Source organism: Canis lupus, chromosome 10, assembly GCF_048164855.1.
Source record: "Canis lupus baileyi chromosome 10, mCanLup2.hap1, whole genome shotgun sequence".
In the NCBI taxonomy this organism is placed as follows: Eukaryota; Metazoa; Chordata; class Mammalia; order Carnivora; family Canidae; genus Canis; species Canis lupus.
Window position 1 is genome coordinate 62,814,540 of NC_132847.1, and position 13,449 is coordinate 62,827,988.

General features: G+C 42.0%; 1 long non-coding RNA gene across 12 annotated transcripts in view; it reads right to left on the reverse strand.

Annotated features, from left to right (window-relative positions):
- LOC140641801 (uncharacterized) overlaps positions 1–13,449 on the reverse strand; it is a 179,807-nt gene that overhangs the window by 59,248 nt on the left and 107,110 nt on the right. For 9 of the 12 annotated variants that reach the window (XR_012038392.1, XR_012038397.1, XR_012038394.1 and 6 more), the window contains one exon: positions 1,375–1,523. The exons of the other annotated variants lie outside the window; for them this stretch is intronic. This is a non-coding gene — a long non-coding RNA (uncharacterized lncRNA). The remainder of the gene's footprint in view (positions 1–1,374; positions 1,524–13,449) is intronic. 12 annotated transcript variants of the gene reach the window in all.

The window sequence follows — 13,449 nt, forward strand, 5'->3', positions numbered from 1 at the left end:
CAAATAATGGCCATATGCCCCAGGTAAATATAATCCACAAATTCATTTTAATTATATGGATCTACCATAACTTATTTAACTAATACCATATTGATGGACATTGAGGTTGTTTTCAATTGTATGTTATTATAAATATTGCAGGGGTTAGCATACTTCCATAAATGTCTGCATATCTGTCTGATGTTAATCTCAGCCACAGAAATCTCAAAGTCTAAGACTAATTCATACCTCACCAACAGTGGCCCCTTTTGCTCCATAATTATTAACACTGCATATAGCATCCTTTCAAGTTTCTCATCAACTGTTAGACAAAAATTATATTTTATTTGTATTTCTTTTTTTTTTTAAGATTTTATTTATTTATTTATGAGAGACACAGAGAGAGAGGCAGAGAAGCAGAGACACAGGCAGAGGGAGAAGCAGGGAGTCACATGTGGGATTAGATCCCCAGACCCTGGGCGGAAGGCAGACGCTAAACTGCTGAGCCACCCAGGGATCCCCTGTATCTGCATTTCTTTGTTACTATGTTTCCACGTGTTTATCGGCCACTTGTTTTTCTTTGTGACTTGCTTGTTCTTGTCCATTTTTCTTTTAGGATGGTCAGCTTTTTTATTCCCTTGTAACAGTTCTTTGTGTACTAAATATATTAACTTTTACCCTGAAACATATATTGTGAATTTCCCCCAATTTATCATTTTCCCTTTTACATACTTAGGGTGCTTCCAGACAGAAGATAGAGACTTTTCTTAATCAAATCTGTCCATCTTCACCTTTATAGTTTCTGCCTGTGGTGTACATTCTTCACTCCCTCCCACTCCAGCCAAAATATTTACCAATATTTTTTCTAGTACTTTTATCCTTTTATTTTTTTACATTGAAATGCTTAATCTATCTGAATTTATTCTAGTATATGGTGTGTGTATTAGTCAGGGTTCTCCAGAGAAATGGAACCAACAAGATACGTTTGTGTGTGGGGTGTGTGTGTGTGTGAGTGTGTGGAGAGAGAGAGAGAGATTTATTTTAAGGAACTGGCTCATGTGATCATGTGTTGGGCAAGTCCAGAATCCACAGAACAGGCCAGTACCTGCAGACCCAGGGCAGAGCTGATGCTGCAGCTTGAGTCCCAGGCTGCCTGCTGGCTGAATTCCCTCTTCCCCAGGGAACCTCGGTCTTATTTCCTCTTAAGAGAGGTCCACCCACATCATGGAGAGTAATCTGTTTTATTCTGAGTCTAGTGGTTTAAATGTTAATCTCATCTACAAACTACCTTCCCAGAGACACCAAACTGGTAGTTGACCAGTTGCCCAGCCACATTGACAAATAAAACTGACCACCACAGTGTGAGTCAGGACTCTAACTTTATCTTTCCCCTACCTTTTCTGAAAGGGGGCTCCACCAAGCCCTGATTCCTTCAGGTTCTCTTCTGTTATTCTGAGGGGCTAAAACCATATGTTCAACAACTTTCCTTCTCTCTGAGAGCAGCCTTCCTTTCTCTAGAGCCTCCAGATGTTTCTTTCAGGTCTCTAGATCAAATGACAAATAAAGAAGAACAGCGGGTGTGAAAGAGTCCTCTAGTCTCTGAAAGTGGGGAGCTTGAGCTGCAGTAGATAAAAGGCATGCCTCATCCTGATATCTGTGGGGATCTTTGCCCATGACACTTCCTCTGCAGGAACAGCCACAAAAACATTTACTTCATGCTCTAGCAAGCCCTCTAATGCTTGTTTCTCAACTACAAAGCTGAGTCTAAGAGCTCTAAAGCTTCCTAGCCAGGACATTTTGAGGACATGGAGACCACAGTGAAAAGTTCTAAACATGGAACATCATCATTATTATTATTAAGCACTAGCCATTAAGTACATGAGAACTTCAGATGAAAGTTTCACAAACAGGCAAGAGTGTCATATATCAAGGATTATAAGTTTCTAAGTGCTTCACACTTATTTTGTGATCAAAACAGAACAGTCATTATATATACACTATTAATAAATCCAGATTCCCTTTTAAAGGTAATTAATCAAGTCTGAGTTTCCCTCAGGACTCTGTGATCACACTGAAGATTCACATCCTGGTCTGTCTGCCCCAGAACTGCAAGGTTTTACACCCCTTGGCTTGGCAGGAATCTGTATGTGAGGCCTGTCTTAACTCTAAGCGTGAAGGATCACCAGCGGAGCATCATCTCTTGCCCTGTGGAGGGTGTTAAATGCCAACTCCCATTACATGGGGACCAGAATGGACTCAGGGACATTGGTAGCATGCCAGGCTGCCAGTCTTCCAGTCAGGCAACTCAGCCAACCTGCAACAAACACTGCCTGGTCTAGCTATTTAGAACTGAATAATTGGCACAGACATAAATGCCTGCTGACTTGCATTTGGTGCCCCTATCTGAATTTTAATTCTTTCATTATACCACAGAGCATCCTTTTTAAAGGCCCAGATCTTCTCATAATAACTAGACTCTTCCTAAGATACCAGAAAAGCTGAATTATTCTTTGGGCCTTTCTGCTCTGGTTGCATTTAATATAAGTTGGTACTTACTGTCTGGGTCAATCGAAGAAGAGATTAGATGAGTAAGGCTCAACTCCCTTTTCTTTTTTTTTAAGATTTTATTTATTTATTTATGAGAGACACACAGAGAGAGGCAGAGACACAGGCAGAAGCAGAGGGAGAAGCAGGCTCCATGCAGGGAGTCTGATGTGGGACTTGATCCTGGGTCTCCGGGATCATGCCGTGGGCTGAAGGCAGGTGCTTAACCGCTGAGCCACCCAGGCTGCCCTCAACTCCCTTTTCAAAAGTGCAGGGAACGTTCTAAAATGCCTCCTTCTGGTAGCATAGATGTGCCTTCTTGGGTGCCACAGAAAGGGAATCTTGAAAATTCTGACTTTTAGTGTGGGCTTCCCAGTGAATCAAGGCACTAGCAGCCCATAGACCCTGTAAGGTTGTGGCAGTGTGGTTTGTATCTGCCATGATAAAAGAGTTTTCTTGCTGCTTCAATACTCATAAGTCCTCATTGAGACAGCAGGTGACTAGAGGGGGGAAGGAATTCTGTTCAGCGTATTTTTTTAAATCCTTTGGAAAGCTGGATCTAAAGAGCCAAGCTAAACATAAACATTTTATGTCATTGTGATTCTTAGCAGGCTGACACTGAGTAACAGAGCGTCAAAATAATGTGCTTTATATAAGCCATTTTATTCATTCATTCATTTTTTATTCATTAATTGAGCAGAGTGCCTCTGCTGTGTCCCAAGCTCTGGGTAGGATCCAGCCCCTACCCTCAAGGAGTTGAAAGTGATTGTATGGGGGAGTGGTTGGTGAGGGTAAAAAGGAGAGGTCAGAGGAGACAGACAAGTAAATACAATGTTAATATAGTGTGATAATTCCTAAAACAGTGATGGTTGGAAACACCAAAATTCAGATGGGGAAAAATTTATTAGGAAAGGTGCCCTAAAAGGGTGAGAAGGAAAGGAAAGGCTTTATAGAGGACAGGAAGGTTTAGCTAAGCCTTGGATATGAGTAAGAGCTCATGAGGCAGATGAAGAAGTAGGCAGAAGAGAAGGAAGGGAATTCAAGTCAGATACAGGAAAATGTACCAAATGAAGGAGGCATAAAACAATATGGTATATGCAGCCTATTATAGCTTGGTATGGCTAAACATTGGGAGCATGGGAAGAGAGCAGCAAAACTGGGCTAAAGAAGTAATCAGGAGCCATATCTACAAGGATTTACACTACCATGGAACATATATCCCTGAAGTAATGTGTTCAATTAGTTGTACCCTGGAACTTGGGGTCACCTGGCACATAACATGACTACCCACATGCATCCCTTTGTTAAGGCCTGTAGGCCAAGCAGATCCCCCAAAGAGCCAAGGGTATAGCACATTCATTGTTTGACCTGGTTAATATGCTAATAAAGTGTGGACTGTCACAGGCCCAGGGCCAATGCCCTGCAGCAGCCACTGGGGATCTGCTTCCTTATCACTCTCCATCCGTTAATTGGTATCCATTAGATACAGTTATGCAGCCCCCAAATGATATCTGTATCCAGCCCATCTTTCCCCATCTTGCCTTCAACAATGTCACAAGAGACATGCTTTGCTGTCATCTGGATATTCTCTGCTCACTCCACATCCCTGCTCAGCCATTCTAATGGCCTTAATCAAAAAAGGAAATTAGATTACTCTGGCATGACCTGTTTTACTGAAACACTACTGGCTTAGAGAGATTGCTGCTTAATTTGTAAGCACTCATAAGCTATTAGTAGAATAATCTTTTATGGAATTTTGCCTAGAACTGGTGCCAAACTCACAAATTCATGGTGGAAGTGAGGAGGGAAAAATTAATTGAATTTCCTAAAAATCAGGACATTTGCCCATCCTTAGTTTTCCAGTATGATTCCTATTTTCTATGAGTCCCTCAGATTCTCAACAGTGGTTCTATGGTCTTACTAGGAAATCTACCAATAGCCTGCATAGTAATTTGTTTGATCCAGGAGACATGGACTCTCTTAAGACAGCTCTTACCCCATATCTCCCTTCTCAGGGGCTTTAGTCCCTTTTATCAGGTTGCCCCAGTCTTTAGTTAGAATAGCCTTGTTCTTAGCAGAGAAGAAACAGAAAAACTGGAGTCACCCATCTATCTTTCTGGTTCTTTCTTTCGTTCTGTTTCTTAAACAGCTGTTATGTGTTCTTAGTGACTATAATTTTTTTTAAACTTTGGCTGGCTCGGAGCATTAACTCTCATATTCCATACATTTTGTTTCAATGTTTAACATTTTCCAACATTTAAAGTGCACAAGGCAAGTGCTTGCAAAGAGACAATTGATGGTCCTTGAAACCAAACATTTGAACTTAGTCTGAGTCACACGGGATTTAGTGCTTCGAAAATTCTCTCAGAGGTGATACATCATGAGGAAATCTACAGGGGCAGGAACCTCGCAAATCAGTCTTGACAGGAGAGAGTCTTTGAGCTCACCCCCTTTTGTACAATTCCACTTCGATATGTCTCTTTCGTATTGAGCATAAAGATAAATTTAGAATTAAAAGGATAGATTAGCTCTATGGACTTCAGTCTCTTAATTTGTAAAATGAAGAATTCCAGTATGGTGACTTCTAAGATCCCTTCCAATTGGAAAGCTGCACAGCCCCAGAAAACCGAAGGGAAGAAGAGAACTAAAATTCATGGAAGGACTATTATAGACTAGACATTGTGCTAGACTCAACATCTGTGACCTCATTTAATGCAGAGAATAATCTTATGAGCTGGCTCTATTTGGCAGGTAAGGAAGTTGAAGTTTATAGATATTATGTAGCTTGTCTAAGACCACAGAACTATTAATCCCAGAAGGGGGTAAGACTTCATATATTAATCCATTCACATCATTCTCAACTGGGTTTATTTTGCCCCACAGGGGATATTTTGCAATGTTGGGAGACAGACACTTAGGGGGTTGTTACTGGCATCTAATGGGTAGAGGACAGAGATCCTGCTAAACATCCTACAATACATACACAGCCCCCCAAACAAGAAATTATCTGGCCCAAACTGTCAATGTGCTGAGATTGGAAAACTTTATATAACAGACCAAGTGATAAGCAAATAACCTAATTCAATTTTGAATTCAGAAAATATTAGTCATTGCTACATACTAAGTTTTCTATCTAAAGACCCTCCAATAATTAATCAATAAATAAATAAATAAATAAATAAATAAATAAATAAATAAAATAAAATATAAAGACCCTCCAGCCACATATCCCCAAACAAACACATATCTCCAAAAGAGATGTGGCTATTGTCCAAGTTTGAGAATTTTGTACCATATTCTATATTAGGCCCACAATTATATAACAGAAAACACAATTTTTGAGGCTTTCCTCCCAAATTTTTGCATAAAATCCTGGAAGATACACCATGCTTATCCAATGGCTTCACATATCCACTGACCTACCACTCAAATGCCATGAGTGTGGGAGTCCCACCATGGCTTTGGGTGGTAAGCGAGTTGAAATGGTCATTGACAAAACTGTCCACCTCCTAAATATTTCTGACAGCAAAAATTGTATTTCAGAATGTAAAAGTGTTATAAAAGAGAAAATATGAATGGGATATGAGGAAAGGCCTCAAAATCATCTACTTTGGCCATTTCATTTTAGAGATATGGAAGCCAAAATCCAGAGAGATCAAATCACTTGCCAAAAACACACAGCAAGTAATGGGCAGACTCAAAAATCACACAGCACTTAACACTAATGAAAAAATTACTTTTTGAGCAAAGAAACAAATCAGCCCAGACCAGAAGCCTGGTGTCCATTATGGCAGATCTTGTCCATTCCTATTCAACAGCTACTTTCTCACATCTTTTCCTTGACACAGAGCTCAGATTTTTATTCAGGTATTTAGCAGAAAGCAAAGTACTCAGAAAAGGTAGGATTCACTCTCCCCCAGGTGACAAATCATTTAAGCCAGTCATGGTAATCCCATTCCTATTTTTTGGTGATTGGTTTAGGGGAGAACCCATTACTTAGCTACGGCCAGTGAGACTTTTTTTTTTTTTTTAAGATTTTATTTATTTACTCATGTGAGACAGATAGAGAGAGGCAGAGACATAGGCAGAGGGAGGAGAAGCAGGCTCCATGCAGGGAGCCTGATGGGGGTCTGGATCTCAGGACTCGAGGATCACGCCCTGAGCCCAAGGCAGACTCTCAACCAATGAGCCACCCAGGCATCCCAGCTAGTGAGACTTTTAAAAGTGAATACTTTTTATGGAAAGGAGACTCCATTTTGCTGTGACATCTAATTTCTCACTTTGAAAGTAGTCTGGAAAGGACAAGATGCCTGCAACTATCTAGCCATTTTGTCAGCCTGAGGCCAAAAATCCAATACTCTGTAGATGGCAGAATAAAAAGATACAAAATCCTGGGTCTATGATAACATGGAGATAGTCAAGCAGACTTGAAATTGTTTACTTCCTATCTTCTTGATAAATGACATAACAAATACCTGTAAGATGTAAGGCACTGCTACTTGAGGTTTTTTTGTTTTGTTTTTTGTTTTTTACTTGAGGTTTCTAATGTTTGCAGCCAAAGACATCCTAACTAGTGCAGCCTGGTACCTGGTTCCTGGTACCTGCCACCTGGTAATGCAGTGATTTCAAGGATGTCTTCTTGCTCCATTTAATCTTCAAAATTTCAGTTCCAACATTACTCCTACTTCCCCTAATGCAAGTTAATCATTTTCCACTCATTTACTCATTGAGGGCACAATAGAGAAACTCAGGCATGAGATACAATTTGGACTGGACAGACTATAAGGCTTTACAAACAAAGGATTCTCTAACAGCAAGATAGTTTAGGGTAGTTAGTAAGAGTGTCAGTTTGGAGTCAGACTATCAGGGTTCAAAGAGCTGCTCTAATCCTTATTAGCTGTGTTGCCTTGAGATACTTCAGCTTCCATTTCCTCATTGGTAAATTGATCATTTGTAAATGATGTATCTGTATAAAGCACTTAGAAGAATGCCTGGCACAAAATAAAGGCTTACTATATATTTGTAATAATAATTGTGCTACCATTGTGTAACCTTTCCTTTGAGGTAACTAGTTACTTATTTTAAATGGAAGATTTCTGGTGCATGCAGCTAATCATGGATAAGGGGTATATCATTCAGGGATTTTAGTTGCAAACAAAACTGTTTGACCTAGTTTAGCTCAAAAAGAGAATTATTAAAGGCTATTAGGAAACTCACAGAATTCCTAGGAGGGCCATCATCCAAGTGGATTTTGTGGCACCCCTTCTGTGTCACTAGGCTCCAAAAAAAATCTTATCTGATAAGTAAAGTTAGATTCCTATGTCTAGCTCCTGGCCGTAAGGGAGACTGGCAAGTTTCTGGCCTTTCCCTTCGGTTGGCATGGTGGAGAATTCTCCAAACCAGGTAAGTATTTAATTTAAGGATGGCTAAACTTTTAAAGAATAAAATTAGCTTAGACATCATCCCGATGTTATCAAGAAGTAAGGGAAAGAGAGATGTAATTGGGGAGGTCCACCGTTTACTCAGTTACCCAAGCAAGAAACCTTATTCCCACCTGGTATCCTCTTAATTCTCATGTTAAGTCCTTCCACTTTTACTCTTGAACTCTCTCTCTAAGGTCTGATTCCTCTCTCCAGCCCCTCTGCCATGATCTTGGTCCTGGACTGCTGAAATAGTCACCTGACTGGTCTCCTCTAGTCTGATTCCTGACACTGCTCCAAGAATGATGCTTGTGAAACACAAGTCTGATCATGTTACACTACTAATTTCTCGCAGGATACTATGCAGAATCCTTCATTACCACACTGTGCTCATTTTTCCAGCTTCATCTCCTGTTGTATATATCCTAGTTAGAGGGCATATAACCCAGCCACAGGGAACTTACCAGAATCCATTATGGTTTTTTGTTCAGATAGCTTTCTTTCTGTTTCCTTTGCTTGGAATTCATCTCTACCTATGAATTTCTCCTTTTCACTAATAACTAGATTAAGTGTCATTTCCTCTGTTCTCAGAATCTGGGACCCCTTTCTCCATGTATTCACATTTTGCATATGAGTCCCCTGTAACATATCTTGAGGAGTGCTTCTAGCTTGATTCTGTGGATGTTCCTTCTCTAGATCATGAGCATCTTAGGGGCATGGGTCTTATTTCAGCACTCACTGAACTCTCACTGTCTGGATGAAGGAATGATGGTTGTAGTGTAAATTCAAACAGGTAGCAACTTGGATTCAATCTGACCTCCCTTCATAGAGTATTCTAGGTTTTTGAGGGGGGAAGGGAAGGATGAGTTTAACTGTAATAAATGACTTTAATTCGTTAGGTTTGATGTTATTTGAATTAAATGGTCCATTAGAGATAGAGGATAGATTGATATATCAGTAGAGAAAAAAAGGATTCCTTTCAGAATATTCTAGTTTTAGGACAGAGGCTTTAGAAATTTGATTTTTAATTACTCTTTTTATGCAAACACAAAATAACCTTAACATTTTAGAAAAACTACTGTACTGAGTGACATTTTTAATACTTCATTGTGTCAGTGCTGGACATGTGCTCATTACCAAGAAGCAACCTACCTAAGAAGCTCTGTAAAGTGCTCTGAATTTGAGAGGAAAAACCTTTTCAGTGTGCAGAGTTCAGATGATTAGAATTAAGATTGTGTTCACCTTAATGCTCAGGACCCACATGAGTGATTTTTGCTTATTTTGTTTACAGACATAGCCCAAGTGCCTAGAAAAGTGCCTGGTGCATAGTAAGCCCTCAATAAATATTTATTGAATGAGTGAATGAATTAAGGGCTAGCCTTCAAGATCGAGACTTTCTTCAAATCCATTAAACTTCACACAACTTTACAATCCACTGAAACTCAGATGTAGAATTTCGAAGATTAGAAGGAACAGAAGAAGAATGATGGGGATTGGTTTAGTAGTTCTGCTGGTCAAAGAATGCCTCTCTGAGGAGGGTACATATGAGCATAGACCTGAAAAATGTGAGGGAGGGAGACACAAGTGTCTGGAAGAAGAGTATCCGGCTTCACCCCACAGCCCTGCCCCAACTACTGCCCCAGCAGCTAAATTAAGATACAAGTGTGCATCTTTTTCTAACTTCTATGACTCTCCCTTGGAGATTTGCTTTAGTTTTTAATATAATTCAGATACCAGGGGGTTGATGCTCCTCCATTAAGTTGGTCTCAAAGTCCCCACTCAATTCCCTGCAGCAGTTCAAAGGCCTCTCTGAAATGTCTTGGCTCCCCAGGGGCTTCCAATGTTCCAAGGGTCTCTCCTGGATCTTGTTTCCACACCTATGGTCTCCAAGTTAACCCAACTGTTCAACAAAGTCCTTTCTATAATGCTACCCTTCCCAGAGGCACACATACACACAAACCTACTCACAGTAATTGGTGAACATTAATAGACTTGACTAAAGATTGAGAAGTTGGGGGGAAAGTTGGTTGAAGAGGTTTGCCTCACTTAAAAATGAACAAAAAAACAAACTTGGCATTAAATATGTGGCCTCTCATTGCTGGAGGGAGAGGAGTTGAGGGATGGGGTAACTGGGTGATGGGCATTCAGGAGGGCATGTGATATAATGAGCCCTGGGTGTTATATAAGACTGATGAATCACTGACCTCTACCTCTGAAACTAATAATACACTATATGTTAATTGAATTTAAATAAAAAATATAATAAATATGTAGCTTCTCTATTTAAAATACCTTTTGCGCACCCACCAGAAGGGACTGTCCATGGCTATCACCTTATAGGATCCTTTACCCCATCAACTCAGTTTCTCTCAGTCCCTCCCACCCCCCAACCTACTTCTTCATCCCTCCTGCCTCTTGGCTCTTAGAAGCAAAGAACAAATTCTTCTCCTTGTCTCATGCAAAACAGTTTGGCCAGCATCTTTTGCAGCCTTGGCTCCTGCTCTCTGAACCTCACATTCCACCCCGGCATATTCTAAAGTCATATTCTAGAAAAGTGTCACCCAGAAGCAAATTAATAGTGCCAGTGGTTTGATACATGTTTTGTATTACAGCAGGGAATTTCAGTATCGGTTCTACTATGAGGATAAACAGGAGCATGGAGGAGGAGAACCTACATCAGTCTTGGAAGAGGTGTTGAGAGGAAGGCTCTGGAGAAGAGGTGAGGCCTGAGCATGAAGAGTGAAGAGGGCAGGAAGAGAAATGGCACAACTCACGGAGCTTGGCAAATTTAGCATTTGATAGAGCAGAACATGCATGTGGGGAGATAAAGCCAGAGAGGGTAGCAAGGGCCAAGCCAGGAAGTTTAATGCCTTACCTAAAAGGTTTTAATTGCATTCAGAAAGTGATGTAGAGCCAGTGAAGGGTTTTTAAGGATAACACAAATAGATGTGTACTTTTTTTCTTTCTAAATATCATTGCAAGGACCCCCTTGAGGATGGATGGATACATTGGAGGTAGGGAGAGAGCCTGGAGGCAAAGTGTCTGTGGCCTGGGGAAGGAAGATGGTGCCAGAGTGCTGGCCATGGAGACACAGAGAAGGGACTATTAGAGAGTTACCTAAGAGGCAGACTGGATGCAACCTGGTGACTGACCAGGCAGTGCGTCCAGAGGCTGCAAGGATCACAGGGAGGACCCAAGGATCAGGAACACAGCAGGTTTCCAGCTGGGCAGCTGACAGATGGTGTGGCCATCCACGGGGAGGTAGGGCACAGAAAGAACCACAAACAGGTTTGGGGCAACTGATGGACCAATTTTCTAGTCCTCCCATGCTGCCCCTCACATCAAGGGGCGACTTAATGTGCTCCCAGCCTGCAGGACATTTGCTCCTCCTTCATCCCCGCCAGCTGCAGGAGGAACTGCCATCTCCTCCCCCAACCCTCCAGCTCTATACCAGTTGCAGCTAGGCTTCTTTCGAGCACTTCCTCTCCTGGCTGGTAGCCAACCCCGTCCCCTCACAGAGAGAAGGCTGGGATAGCTAAGTTGAGGGAAGAGAACACAGAAGGCCCTGTGAGAAACTCTCAGCTGCTTAAGGGCTATATGACCTCAAGCAATTCAGTTGCCCTCTCTGACTCTTAGATTCTCTATCTACAACTTGGTGATGGGCAAGAATAGTTACTTTAGACCTGTGTTTCAAAGATTTCATATAATGTATGTGGAAGTGACTCTATTAAATGTAAAATCCTGTAAGGGGAGGGAAGGAGACTAATATTTGTGGCTATATAAACTGAGATTCTCCACCTGCTGCCAAGTCCTCTCAAGGAAGATCTGAGGATCACAGAGATGGTTTTTGTGGAAGTTTCAATCATCTTCATTGACTCACAGTCCCTCTATAGTGAAAATAGGCCCTGAGAGGAGAATGGATCATTAGCATAATAATGTCAAAGTCAATATTACACAACATGTAGTAGGGTCAAAGTCACTTTAATTGGAAGAATTTCATGTTATACTGGACTGCATGACCTTCATAAGAAAATCACTCTTGTTACAAACATTTGCCTTAAGATTAATCAGAGGGAAAGTGGACTTAGTCATCACTGACAGAGAGAAAGCAAATTGAAGTCCTTCCCACCGTCCCCTATCCACTGCCAGGACGCATAGCCTGCAGCCCACCCATGCTACTCCCTTTGGCATTAGCAGGATCCCGGGCAGAGAAAATGTGTGTTTGCATCCAGAGGCAGCTTGCAGTGCACAATCTATAAGACATGAGGGACAAGATACTGGGACTCTTGTCATGTAAGGAATAATAGAGTGTCTGGAGGGAGGAAACACAGGGGAGGTCTTAAGGGTTGTAGGGAGGGACAACTAAGGGTTGGAGGAAAGGTTGGGGAATAAAGGAGTGCCAGGAGCGATGTCCTTCAAATACCTAACAGTGAACTGTGTCCCCAATCCCGATGCAATTCAAGGGATGACTTAGCCAGAGTCCCAAATCTCTGTCATCCATCCTAATGCTCTTTGCAAGGATTTATATGTCCTTTAGTGAGGAAATAGCTCAAACCTCTAGCAGAACTCCATGAAGATTCTGTTTTAGAAAGCTGGGCCTCATCTGCACATAATCTCCTAGAAGCTTCCCTACTGCCCTTGGGGATTTCAAGGCAGGAAAGATTAAGGAGCAGCTAATGCCAGTCCCAGCCAAGAGATGATGAGCCAGTCTCCTTGTTCCCCTACCTCCTTCCCCCTTTTTGGTGAAGACATAGATAGGACGGCTGTCAACCTGTCTACCCAGGATAGTCCAACACACTGGTGAATGCTGCTCTCCCTTTAAGGATAAAGAGGCTCAGAGAAAGAGCCCGCATGAGCATCAACTATCTCATCCAGAAAGTATGAGAGGGAGCAAGAAGTCAAGGCCACATGCATCTGTGTGCAGAATCTTCCTACCACACTAGCAGTGTACACACACATTTGCTAAGCAGGAGAACCAGCCGGCATATTTGCCCCTTTCCAGACTGGTTTGACTCTGGTTCCTTTTCTCCCAAAACTCCTGCCTCACCCCACCCCCCAACACACACCATACATATAAACAAAAATGTATACGGTGCAGCTCCCACCGCCACCTCCACCCTCAACACCAAGTTCCAACCCAATAACTGGAAATGGCCTTCCCTGAGGAAACATGATTCTCCCCAACACCATCCCAGGCTCTGGCCCTGTGCTGGCTCAGGGAAGAGGAGACCCTGGGCTGCCCTGCCCAAAGGAGTTCTCAATGTGCTGAGAAAAGGGTCCTAGACGCATGTGACAGTGACCTGTTCTCAAAAAGCATCTCAGTTCTGGAGTTCTGGAACTCCTCCACAAAGACCCAACAGTCCTCTCCACTCCATCCTGGAAAGCAGGCACCTGGGAAGAGAGAATGCACCTGGGAAGAGAGAATGCACCTGGGAAGAGAGAATGTACCCAAGTAGCAAAGGGTGTACATGGGGAGCACGAGGGTGAAAGGGAACAAAGAGAATCC